We start from the raw sequence: 13815 nt of genomic DNA on the forward strand, positions 1-13815 counted from the left end.
AGATGTTATTTACTGATTATTCGTTTTAGATGGTATATATTTACAACATAAAGTATATTCCTAAGCTACCATATGATATGATCATTCCGAGTATAATATAGAGTAAATAAAAATTAATAAATTTATGTGATTTGTACAACAAATAAAATTCTAGTTGATGGATAAAACTTTATTATTCTCGCATATTTTAGGGAATTGTGATTAAAGGCCTAAGACCCCACATATCTAACCCAAAATTAGTCGCGGTTCATTTTTTTCTCTGTTACGTCAACATTTTAAATTATAATCACAGTATCTGTAATAGGGCAAACCCAAAGTAACTCTCAAAATTAATCACAACTTATTGTATTTTTAATTTTTAATTTTTTATAAAATAACTTTCTCCGTCCATCAATAAACTTTTATTTTGCCATTTTCGTCCATTTACCAATAAATTTTTCATTTGCTTTTTACTACATTTGGTAATGGACCACACATTCCACTAATTTTATCCCACTCAAATTTTATTACACTCTCCGTCCCTTAAAATCTGTCACACTTTTTTTTCTACACTCGTTTTGTAAAAAATAATAATAAATAGTTACAGGGGATGGGGGATAAAGTTAGAGAGAGAATAATGTAGCAAAATGTCTTAACTAAATTATTTTCTCTCTTACATTACATTATCTCCACTCTAACTATTTAGTATTATTTTTACAAAACAAGTGCATAATAGGAGTGTGACAAGTTTTTAGGGACGCAGGGAGTATAAAACTAATATATAGGATTCGTCTTCCACTAACCTTTTCAACCAACTTTCTACTACATTTCTTAAAACTCATGTCGGGTCCAAACTCCCCTTATATTAGTGCACGGAGGGAGTAACATAGTTTAAAATACTAATATTCCATCCATCCCACAATAGGAGTCATATTTAGTTTGAGCGTGGATTTTAAGAAATGTAAAGAAAAGTGCATTGAATAAGTTAGTGAAATGTGAATCCTACTTATATACTCCTATATTAGTTTTATAATAAAATGTTACATAATAAGTTTGTAGAATGTGGGGCATACGTACCATTTATAATAAAGTGAAATAAAACTCTTATTGCATACCGGTCATTCATATGGATGAGTGTGCAAAGTTTAATATTGCATTCATCTAAGTGTTTGCTAATTTAGAAGTATATAAGGACGACAAATGATTGAACAGAAACTACGTATGTGTAAACTACCATGATAGATGAGGAAGTGTCTATTGAGTCATCTTTGGAACCAATCAAATAAGTAAAACATTGAGAAATTCCATGTGTTAGAATAAGAAAATTAAGATGATCGAAACTTAATACACCTATACATTGTCATAGTACCTTATTTTGGCCTATTAGTTAAGTCTAGAGCGCAATACCAATATCATATATTTTATATGCCCCTTAAATTTTATCACATTTTTCATTTTCGTACGTTCCATAAAATTTGTCCCATTTCACTTTTTTATCATTTTTTGCAGTGAACAACATATTCCATTAACTCATTACAACTCACATTATATATAAAACTAATATATAACAATAGGACTCACTCTCCACTAACTTTTTCAACTCATTTTCCATTACATTTATTAAAACTAACTTTTTCAACTCACTTTCCATTACATTTCTTAAAACTCGTGTCTGGTCAAGTATGACAAAATTTATGGGACGGAGGGAGTATGAATTAAAATTCATCTTTGTTATCATCGTATCAAGCTAAAGAGCAATGAGTCATATACATTTAGAAGCACAAACAAAATTACAGCACATAAAAAAGGTCAGAAATCAGAATAGAGAACAATGTCATACATGAATTGCTTGGGTTGTTCTGCACAGTAGTCACGTGAAAGTAGATCAACAAAGTAGTCCGGTGAAAGTTGATCAACAAAGTGGTCCGGTGAAATTTGGTCAACGAAGCAGTTCGGTGTTTAGTTGGTGTTCTGGGTTGTAGCGGAGTTGAGTTCACTTTTCTAGAAAGGACCACTAAATTTTTCTAATGGGTGGTCATGTGTTGGCCTATATGAAGCCCGAGTCATGATGGTTGGATTTAATACAGAACAACTAAGTGTTAAGGGTCCAAAGTTATTCATCTATGGAATTTGGGATGGGGTTCTGTCAAACTAACTGTTTCTAGATGAGAAAGAGTACTAATATTTTCAGGTAAAATGTTTTTTGTCTGCATAGACTACAGCACATGCAAGTGCTTTGCAATAAAATGGTCGAATGAATAGGATTCCAAGAAGACTGCAATTAATAATAGTAAATATAAATATCGTGTTTAAAAAATATATAAAAATTGACAATTTACATACATGTAGAAGCCGAACTAAGGTTCCAAGGTTCCAGCTTCCAAGCAGAGTCATCTTCTTCTTGTTTTTCCAGCGACCGTTACACTATCCTGAGGAATAAAATAAATTAGAATAGTTTTTACAAACATTTCAACATAATAGAAATTACTACCTTAGCAAGGACTTCAAGCTTTATGAAGATATGTTCAACAGTCAACAATTCACGTGGGAATTTTAGCTTTGATGGCCTATTGAGTTTAGCAAGTGAAATTCTATTTCTTGTTTATTCTTCTTTGATGAAAGATCAATTGCAAGGACGATCACCTCTTCGGAAGCATCAATGAAATATGATTTATCTTTATCGAGAACTTTCCTAGCTATCAAACAAACCACAGCAAACAGTGACAAAGACTCCATCTCTGTCCTTAAAATGGTGGTTAAGCAATCATCCTCAACCGCTATCTCAGAGAAGCAGTTTGTCATTTGGGACAGAGAAAAAGCAAAAGGAATATCCTGATCATATTCCCATTGCACTATTTGGGACACAGAAAAATCGCGAGGAAGTTACTTGAGACCCTCGACTCTAGACGAAGAAGCCATTTATAGGAAAATGAAAAATTAGTTTTGTTATAGATATACATCTACTCAAATTAATGGGTAGTCAGCCAAATATTTGTAACACACAGAATAATAACAAGCAAAATTTGATATTAGATAGAAATTGTTTATCCACTCAAAGTTTGTGGAGTACTTTACTCCCAATACTCTTATTCGAACAAAATACAAGAAGGGTGGAAAAGAAACAATGGATAGAAGAATAATAAACAAGGGAGATTAGATTAGTGAAAAGAAACATATTGTATTTACAGGAGACGCTTCTTTATAAACCTTATTATTAAATTATTAAACTAATATAAACCTAAAGACTAATGATGGGTTGGGCTAGGCTTGTGCTATTGCGTATAATCTAAAAAATTCGAATTGCATATTGAATCATCCAAATAAACTATAAAAACTCAAAAGAATAATCATGTGTTATTCGAATTGATGAATATATCAACGCATTAAGATAATTGTTTACTTTTGTTAATTGTGCTTCTATTTTCTACGTTTGTTTAAAAACATTAGGTACATGTTGTCACATATATTGCTAAGAATTTGTCCTCTAACCTCTGTCTTGGAAATAATCAAATCACTACAATCAATGAGTTCATCAATTAAAACAAATCAACGTATAATATATGAAATGTATATTGATATGGAAATAAAATTAATAGATATATGAAGATAATATCGTAAATTGATATAAATAAACATATACAACACACTCCGGAGTTCCTAGGTTATTTTAGAATTCTTTACACCATTCCCTAATATTCTAAATCTAGATTTTTTCCTATAAAAATCTAGATGTTTTACTAGATAGTATACATTTTAAGGAATTCTATAATATAATATCTAGATATTTGTATCATATATATATAATTCTACTTCAAAAATCAAGTTTATTTATTTTAATTGCAACAGTACATACACATTGAATTGCAAAATATAAAAAAAATTACTAGAATATTAATACTACCTTCATTCTCTCGTAGCTGAGTCACTTCTTTTTTGCACTCATTTTGAGAAAATCATACTCCCCTCGTCCCACAAGAATATGCAATTTCTAATTTTGAAACTCTTTTCTCTGTATTGAGATAAGACTCGTTCTCCACTAACAATATTTTAATTACTTTCTCTCTACCTTTCTCTTACTTTACCAATTTTGCATTAAACCCCATACCGAACCCAAAGTGCATATTTTTGAGGACGGAGGATTAATAAATAGTTAAAGTGGTGGTAGTGTCGTTGGACTCATACATGAAACAATTGCAATATAATTTTTTCAAATACCTCAAATATGTCAAGTATATGTTCGGTATCCATTAACTTCGAATGCCCGGAGCAAATCCAATTATATCAGGACAATACTCATAACTAGTATATGGATAGGCGTCACAAAAGGCACGGAGACTACAGAGACACTAATACAATTTATAAAGTTGATTATAAAGATCAACTGCATGTAGTAGCCTGCAATATTAAGCATTGACCATAAATAAGTAAGTTCTAAGAGAAAGAAATTTAATAAAAAAAGAGAATATTTCAATTATAAGAAACTTGGAATTATTTCAAGTCTGAAAAATAATCAATACTTCACTACACTATTCTCTATTACTTTAATCACTTCATATTTTAACTATTTATATTTTCCAAAACCATTGCAAACTATCAATTTATAAAAAGAGATAGATAAAGTATATTTTTTCTCTATTTATACTTCAGTAGTTGTTAGTGAAACTTGAGAAATAGGTCTGAAAGGTTTGTATAAATGAACAAAGAGAAAAAATACTACTCCACTAAAGAATCATAATAGAGCTTGCAAAATAGTTTGTACAAACAGTGCCCAACATGTATACTAAACATGGAACTGTGTGGTCATGTGAGTGTGCTACAGAGAGTGGAGAAGATGTTGTATTAAGAAATGCTACACTATCTACAATAATATTAAGTCACTTAAGGCATATCAATGGACAAATTTTCTTTACCGATAATATAAAAAACAAGAGCAAAGGGATAGAGCATTTTAGAACAAAGAATAAAAAACAAGAGCTGAGATTCAATAGATGATGGATAAGTTATACATGAATGTATGTCCAAAATTAGAATGTTTTTTATGCATGTAGTCTAACTAATCGATGGGGTGTGAATAATTTAATATGAGATTTCAGGTTAATAGACTTAAATCTTAATCAAAGACGTATTGGGTAAAGTAATGAATTCATACTTACTCTAAGATTCAGCATACAATACTACCTCCATCCACAAAAAATAGACCAACTTTACTATATTGGACCGTCCACCAAAATTAGACTAATTCTAAAAACGGAAGGTTTTAAACCAATACTAATACTACACATCATTCTAAATATGAACCACGCAATTCACTAGCAATACTTTCAACACATTTACCCATTGCGCATTAAACTCGAGTCATTTATCTATTTTCTTTAGATTGAGGTAGTATACCTTTGCCTAGTTTTTTCCAATGCCACTCATTCAGAAAAAATAGGTTGGTCTACTTCTAGGTAGGGGTGTCGAAACGGGTACCCGCGGGTACCCGTACCCGTTTGTAGCCAAAATCTTTGTCCCGTTACCTGACCCGCACAGTGACGGGTACCCGCCTCGTCGCACAGGCGGGTACCCGTACCCGACCCGTTTAAAATATATTCATCACGTTGAGCTCGAGAAGCAGATGATGGATAAGTTCTACGGCGCCGGGTTCTGGCGGAGTCCGTCGCAGAAGAGCGATACCTCCGCGCTTACAACCGTCACGATCTAGTAAAATCATAGTATCTCAAATTTAATTATACTAATTCAAAATGTGTAGTGCCTATCAACATTTGATTTGATTTGATTCTGGTTGTTAAAATACAGATTTTTTTAAAAGATGTGTTGGTTTTGTATAGGAAGTCTATATCTAGTGTTTTGTTATGCTGGATTAATGTCTTTTTTTGTTGATATTTAATTTTTGACGTGTTTTGCAATCATTATAAACTGAATTCGAGTTTGTATTGAATATTTATATTTAAATTGATATTTAATTTTTGACGTGTTTTGCAATCATTATAAACTGAATTCGAGTTTGTATTGAATATTTATATTTAAACGGGTACATAAGCGGGTATCGGGTATACCCGATACCCGCAAAAACCTGAAACTCAATACCCGTACCCGAACCCGTTCCCGCTTATGTCGGGTAGCGAGTACCCGAAACCCGACGGGTAACGGGTCGGGTGTGCGGGTACCCAATACCTGCTACCCGTTTCGACACCCCTACTTCTAGGTGTAGGTTTCTATAAATCTGCTAAAAAAATCTTTGAAAATTGAGAGTTTTCTAAAAATCACAAAAACGGGAAACATAGTCATTATTCTCCCAAATGAGCTCAATATTCCAAGTATCCAAGAATAATTCGAATGAAAAAAACAATTCCAATAAAATCCAAAATAGATAAATTCTCGTTCCATTTAGTTATTCCAACAAATTCAAGTATAAAAACAACTAAGATTTGGATTTGATTAAAATACTTATCTTGGAATCTAAGAGGAGAGGGGCTAAATGTTTACCTTGTGCATTGTGCTAGCTAAAATTGAGTTGGGGAAAGAAAATAAGGAGAGTGGTGTGTTGACAAAATCGGAAAGTGTAGTCAGCCTGGCGGCTGCTGAGAATGCGTGAGGAGAGGATGTATTTGCCCTCAACGGATGAGAAAAAGAAAACGACGTAGTTTCAATCCATTTATCTTTTTATGTTGGTAATTTGGGCCTTCCTAGTTTCTACACCAAAAACAATCATGTATTAATAGATAAAAAAATAAATCGAAATCCTCTTATACTAATTCTAGTTTTAACTATATTTAAAGTTGATACCTCACTAATATGTCACTTTAAATGAGATGAATGTTGTATTAATAGATGAATGCACTAATTCTAATTATATTAATATATTATTTTAAATGAGATGAATGTTGTATTAATAGATGAATGCACTAATTCTAATTATATTTAAAGTCGATGGTTGTGCTTAGAAAATATTAGGCGGTCACGCCATTATGTCGTCTATGGACTATTCGTCAATGTTGTGACTAATAAAAATGTTAAAGTTGTAAATAAGTATTAACCTTTTATGGAGGATACCTGTTTTGAGGAATCTTTTGATCACTCAAATAGTCTCTGACTCAATTTATTGCATAATACTAAATGACTAAAAGAAGGTTTAACTGAAAAGTAGAAAACCTTCATTATAATAGTTGTTATTTTACCACCATAAGGAGACGAACAATGAGTTATGGTTGGTAGTGAGAGTCAAATCACAATTGAATAATCCAAGCATTCTTCTCAAGAATGGGATAATTATACAAAAAGGAATTAAAGTCTTTCTAAGACAAGTTTGATTAGTGATGAGTTATACTCGTTAACATCTTATCATTGATGAAATATGCGTTAGAAACAACGAGTTACACCTTAAAGAAATTACCAACATCAGTACCTTCTACAACACACGAGTTGTGGACTACATCGATTCTAGTCTAGCATATCTCAAGGTGTGGAGTTGTTCCAACATGTGTTGGAAAGGTATCCAAGTAATTGGAGTTGAGTACTAAGATATGTATTAAGGTTATCCTAAATGAGAAAAGGTTATATGTTATGTAATCTTCAAAGATAGAAAGTCTTTGTTTACACAAACACTAAATTCTTGCATGAAGATCATAAGAGGAACTACAAGCCTAACAATGTGAATTTCACAACCTAGATAGGCCTTGGCTACCTATCGCGAAAAGTTGTAGTGTCAGTCCATATGTCCCTTTACCTCGAGGAAATAAACGACACTGTGGTATAGTATTGAACGGATCTAACGGTGAGATAAGTCTTTCTTGCTATTTACTGAAAGAAGAGGTCTCGGTTAGGGGTGGGTAGGTATAGACCGTACGGTATACCTTACCGAAATCACTGCACCGTAAATTCGGTATAAGAAAAATCATACCTTTACCTTACCAAAATTTTCGGTATACCTTATTTTCAATATGACGAATTTTCATACCGATACCGTACTTTTGCGGTATATCTGACTTTCAACATCAACAAAAATAGATAATTTAAATTTTTAGCATATTATTTATATTTTATAATTTTAAAAATAAATTAAAGTATATTTTATTCATTATTATATTTATATTTCACAATAGATTTTATGATTTAAAATACATAAAATATATTTTATGTATAATTATATTTATATTTTATGGTATATACCGAATTTCGGTATAATGCGATTTATGAAAATTCATATCGTTACCTTACCGAAAGATTTCGGTAAGGTATCATACCGTATCGAAAATCACGGTATACCGAAAATTTGGTATTTTCACTATTTTTCGGTACGATAAGGCCGATATCTTTAGCATTAAAGCGGAAAGTATGAGATTGGATAGGAGGTCAATATTATTACTGTAATGTATGTTTTGAGCTTGAATTAAATTGGGGCTCAATTTAATTAATGAAAGTCAAACAGGTTTAGCCCAAGTCAACCTCCATAGATCTCTAATATAACCCATCGTAACTCTATATAAAGGAGACTACACTGAAGACAAACAATGAGATTATTATTCATAATTTTCAAAATTCACCCCTCTGAAGATTTTTGAAATATTCTCCTATTTTGAGAAAAAATTATGTTTTCTTCGTAATCTAATCATTTCGGTTTTGATAAGCTTTGCCCACCCAAAGATCATAACTTGAGTTCAGGAATAGATTATAAGATTTGTGGTTGAGTTTTGAAGATCATTACATGGAGAAGGCGCAAGTAATTGTCGATTCTTTGAAGAATCAATTATATAATACTAAACCGTAGAATTCATGCTTTAGGATTTATGTTCTTTAAGCATGAATTATTTGCATTCTGGCATGCAATTATGTGTTAACATGTGAATTGATTAAACCAATAATCTATTAAATAATTCCTTAGTCTGATTTATTTATTTGGTGCAAGTCTCCTGCCATGCAATTATGTGTTAATATTTGAATTGATTAAGCTCATAATCTATTAATTAGATCATTTATTTATTTATTTTGTGCAAGTCTTCCAATGTACTCTAGCAATTCTAGCTTTTATAACAATACTACTGCTAATTATGGATATGCGAAGGTCGTACAATGACATCAAACTCCAGCAATTCTAGCTTTTACAACAATACTACTACTAATTATGGATATGTAAAGGTCGTACCAAATACATCAAACTCGAGCAATTCTAACTTTTACAACTACTTCTACTACTAATTATGGATCTGCGAAGGTCGTTCAATAAAATAGATCGCTCACAAGCTTTATATAAAGAGCAAAAGGCGGTTTAGGCACGAATGCGTTACAAGTTTGGAATATAACTATCTAAAGTATGAAAGAAGTGTAAAGAGGATAAAAGTGAGTTTTTAATTATTTCATCAACAAGCGTGCTTCAATTGTGGCATCCACAGACTTTTTGGAGCACCATATAATCCATGATTATATATTATATGATAGGTCATCTTTATTCAATTATTTATTTTCGTAAGTTTACGCCGTCGATTTATTTATTTTTAATCCAATCAATAAAGTGCTTGATCAAATGGAAAACAAATTATGTCATTATCATGTTTTAATTGGACCTCACACTAACACATCTTACCTAATTCGTGAAAAATGTATGCATATGAGCGGAACTAAACGATGAAAAATATGTATTCTGATATAAGATGGGCGTGCTAGACTTCGAATAATTATTACATTTTATTATTGTGAAAAATGTGCATTCTGATATAACTGGTCCCATTTATTTTGGTATTCTTTATCAAATTATATTATAATCGAAAAGGTAATATGATCATTAAAATTAAAAATATTAAAAACTTGTACTAATATATTTTAAAAGATTGCAGATATGGTATGTGACAAAATTTTAGGTATCAAATAAATGAATTGGACCATCTTATCACATACACAAATTATCATCATGTTATAACTTATAAGTATAATACGAGACGGATCATTCAAAGATTCTATTTATCTTTTTAAATTTGAAAACTTTATTTGGTGCTATATTTGGATTTTTCTAAGTGATTGATTGCATAATTTGAAAGGCATGATGCCAATATTGCAATATAGTACTAATACTATGTTCGGGCATAGAAAATAATATAATCCTTTTTCAATTTTTTTATTATCCAATTTTGGCGCCATTATTAGTACTAATTAGTTTGGTGCCATATTCGAACATATTGCATACAAAATTGTTTCAATAACTATGCTGATTCAGCTACTCAAGAGGAAACATAATAAATGCTACAAACCTAATTCCAAAGTACTACTCCCCCGTCCCTGAAAATTTGTCACATATTTCAATTTTCCTCTATCTCTAAAAAATTGTCATATTTCACTTTTATCATTTTTAGTAGTGGATCTTACATTACACTAATTCATTCACATTCACATTTTATTATAAAACTATTATATAAAAATAGGACTCACTTGCCACCAACTTTTTCAACTCACTTTCTATTACATTTCTTAAAACTCATGCCGGGTCAAATGGTGACGAATTATTAAGGACGGAGGGAGTATTAAATGATGATCCGTGAACAGAAAACAAATTACATAAGTATAGTAAAAAAATACTAATGAAATTGAAATAACAATCAATTTATAGTACTGATTGCACATGATAGAACGTGTAGCATGGCCCATTTCAATCCCTAGAAATGAGAATCTGGAGTTCAATTTGCAATTAAAGTCCAAAAGGCCACATACCAAATTCTTGAGATACAGACAACTAAAATCGTTTTTGTCAAACAAATTATTCATTTTTTGCTGTATAATTGACACGCTAAACGAGGAATTGAAACATGACAAAATCACTGGTATTATATTTCTGTGGGGCTTTGAAATATTTGGACTAATTATTTTAAAATTTTCAATTTGATGGATTATATGATTCAATTTTTACACTATATTAAAATGCATCATCTAGAACACACCTTTTAATTTTAGGACATCCGCAATGCTGTCTCTTATCATTCTCTTAACCATCTCATCTCTTCACTATTCATGGGCCCTACTGTACTTTTCATCTCATCTCTTAACTAAGAGACAATACCTGCAACCCTCCATCTCTTAGACCAGCTGCAACGCTGTCTCTTATCCGTCTCTTAACCGTCTCTTAAATTACTATTCATGGGCCCCACTGTACTTTTTTACTTCATCTCTTAACTAAGGGACAGAATCTGAACCCTCCATCTCTTATTTGTCCCTTAACCGTCTCTTAAATTACTATTCATTCAATTTCATTTTTTTATTTTTATTTCCAACAAATTCAATTAATAAAAACACATTTCATTAAATAAAATAAAATAAAATTACAACATAAAATTCATAAAATCCTAAATAAATTAAAAATACATAATTTAATAATTTCCTCCGCCAAATTTTGCCAAAATGTGCTCCATTAGATCATCTTGGAATTGGGCGTGGGAGGTAGAGTCATGTGTCCTTGCCCGAATAGACAATCATTCTTGTATAGACGGATGCACTCCACTGCGAGGCGGACTACTTGTGGTAGAGCTTCCGGGGCTTAAGGGTCGAACCAATTTGAGAAGAATAGATGTGTGTTTGTGTGTGAAATGATGATGAAATAGGAGTACTTATAGAGTAAAAAAAAATAAAAAAAATAGGAAAACGGTCAAAAAACGGTAATATTACCGTTTTTTGAATTTTAATTTTTTTATTAAATTCGATTTTTTAAAAATGATTTATTGCGTCAGCGTGATGAAACCCACTCGCGGGGCGGCGAGTGGGCGTCACGCATGGCGCCGGAGCGCGCCACGTCGCGCGCGCGCGTGTGGCGAGACGTCTCGCAGGCCGTCTCGGAGAGACGGGTGTCTCGGCGGGCTGGGGACGCGACGGGACGCTGCAACGGGTCCCGCGCGCGTCTCGTCACGGAGGAACGGGCTTCGAGCCACTCGCGTAACGCGTTGCGGGTGGCCTTAACCGTGTCTTAACTATCTCATCCCTTAAATATTAATTCAATTTCATTTTTTATTTTATTTCCAACAAATTCAATTAATAAAAACACACTTCATTAAATAAAATAAAATTACAACTTAAAATTCTAAAAAAATAAAAAACCACATTAATAAAATCTAAAAAAAAATAAAATTACAATGGATGTAAGTCCGGGATCGACGTTGAGGCGCCGCGGCTTCCTCCTCCTCCCTACGTCGATCTTCTTCTAGCGATTCTTCCATTATTCGACGCATTTGCTCAAACGGATACATGAATGGATTAAATTTGGGAGAAGAATAATGTTTTGAGATGAAAATTAGAGAGGAAAGAGAGATGATTTGAGAAGGATAGATGTGTGTTTGTGTATATAAATGAGAATGAAAGAGGAGTATTTATAGAATAAAAAAGAAAAAAAAAATTAAAATTTCAAAGGTAATAAAAGGGTAATATTACCGTTTTTCATTTTATTTATTTTATTTTATTTTTTATTAAAATCGAATTTTTAAAAAATGATTTATTGCGTCAGCGTGACGACGCCCACTCGCGGGCCGACGAGTGGGCGTCACGCCTAGCGCCAGCACTCGCCACGTGGCGTTGGCGCGTGGCGAGCTGTCGCGAGAGCCGTCCCTCCGGGACGAGACGCTCGGCGAGACGAGACCAGGACGGAAGGCTGCAAAGCCGTCTCGTCTCTCCGAGACGAGACCGAAACGGTTAAGAGATGTGTTGCGGATGCTCTTAGGTTGCTTTGGAAACCGTTTGTTTTCTATATTCTTGTTAACAAAAATTAATTAAAAAGTTATATTAATTTAAGACAAGATCTCTAAGTTTTTCTTATTGAGAAGCAAAACCATAATTTTTGAAAGACATTTAGTTTCACTTAAATTAGAAGGAAAAAATATCGACAATAATATGCAGCGTAGATAATTAGGAAAAATACAATAAGTACAATATTAGGACTATATAACTAACAGCTAACCCTCCGAAATTTTTGAAAGATTTTTAAATAACTAGTTTATGCATAACTATTCACATTCATTAAGATTTTAAAAATTGTCTATTCGAAATCTAATACTTTCACAAATTCTTCATAGATGCAGCAGTACATCCTCCATATTCGAAAAAAAATTGTAAATTGAAGTTGTCGATAATAATAAAATGGGTTTTTTGTTTAACAACATAAATGGAGAATATCTCCATAAATAAATTAGAGATAACTATGATATTTAATTATTGCTTGTTTGGTAGCCTAGATAAGGCTAAGACATATGAGTTATATGGGTTATTTGGTGGATAAAATAAGGTCATGTTAGGCCATCAAAGCCCATCTCGGCCCGCTGAGGCCCGAAGGGAATTAGTTCAAAAAGGTGGATTATTTAACTACCCAAAAGAGTGAGATAGCATATCCTTTAACTTAAAGCCCATCTTAATTAATTATCTAGTGTTAATTTAACATATCTACCAAACATGCACTTAGTGTATATCACCAAACTCACGAAGCACTCCTGGACTTTCCAAATACCTACAGGCTTCCATTAATATTTGATATTAAAATGCAAAGACATGTGACAATATTATTTTTAAAAACTAATCACAAAATATATTATAACAAAATTCACTAAATTTGTAATTCTCTCTAAAATTTCATAGTAAGACAGAAATCAAGGCCACAGCAAAAAGAAAAAGGTTAACCTTAATATAAAGCGGGCCCATCGATTATTCCTGGGCCCCCCGGTCAACTGGCATTTTAGGCCGAAAATGAAATCGGAGTACTCCATATTAAAGGCCCGCTAAACGGGCCCACATACCTACTCTATCATCCCCTGCGACGCATACATGTGTTGGGCGACTGACACCTCATTTAGCAACCGTCCGATTGTATTACTA

The 13815-nt window shown here is 32.5% G+C and overlaps 1 long non-coding RNA gene across 1 annotated transcript; it reads right to left on the reverse strand.

The window, feature by feature from the left end:
• Positions 1-1837: 1837 nt before the first annotated feature.
• Positions 1838-2647, reverse strand: LOC121771173. The gene is made up of 3 exons (XR_006043952.1): positions 2471-2647; positions 2323-2408; positions 1838-2254 (listed from the first exon to the last, which is right to left on the reverse strand). It is a non-coding gene; the product is annotated as an uncharacterized LOC121771173 (long non-coding RNA).
• Positions 2648-13815: the final 11168 nt, after the last annotated feature.

Source organism: Salvia splendens, chromosome 2, assembly GCF_004379255.2.
Source record: "Salvia splendens isolate huo1 chromosome 2, SspV2, whole genome shotgun sequence".
NCBI lineage: Eukaryota > Viridiplantae > Streptophyta > Magnoliopsida > Lamiales > Lamiaceae > Salvia > Salvia splendens.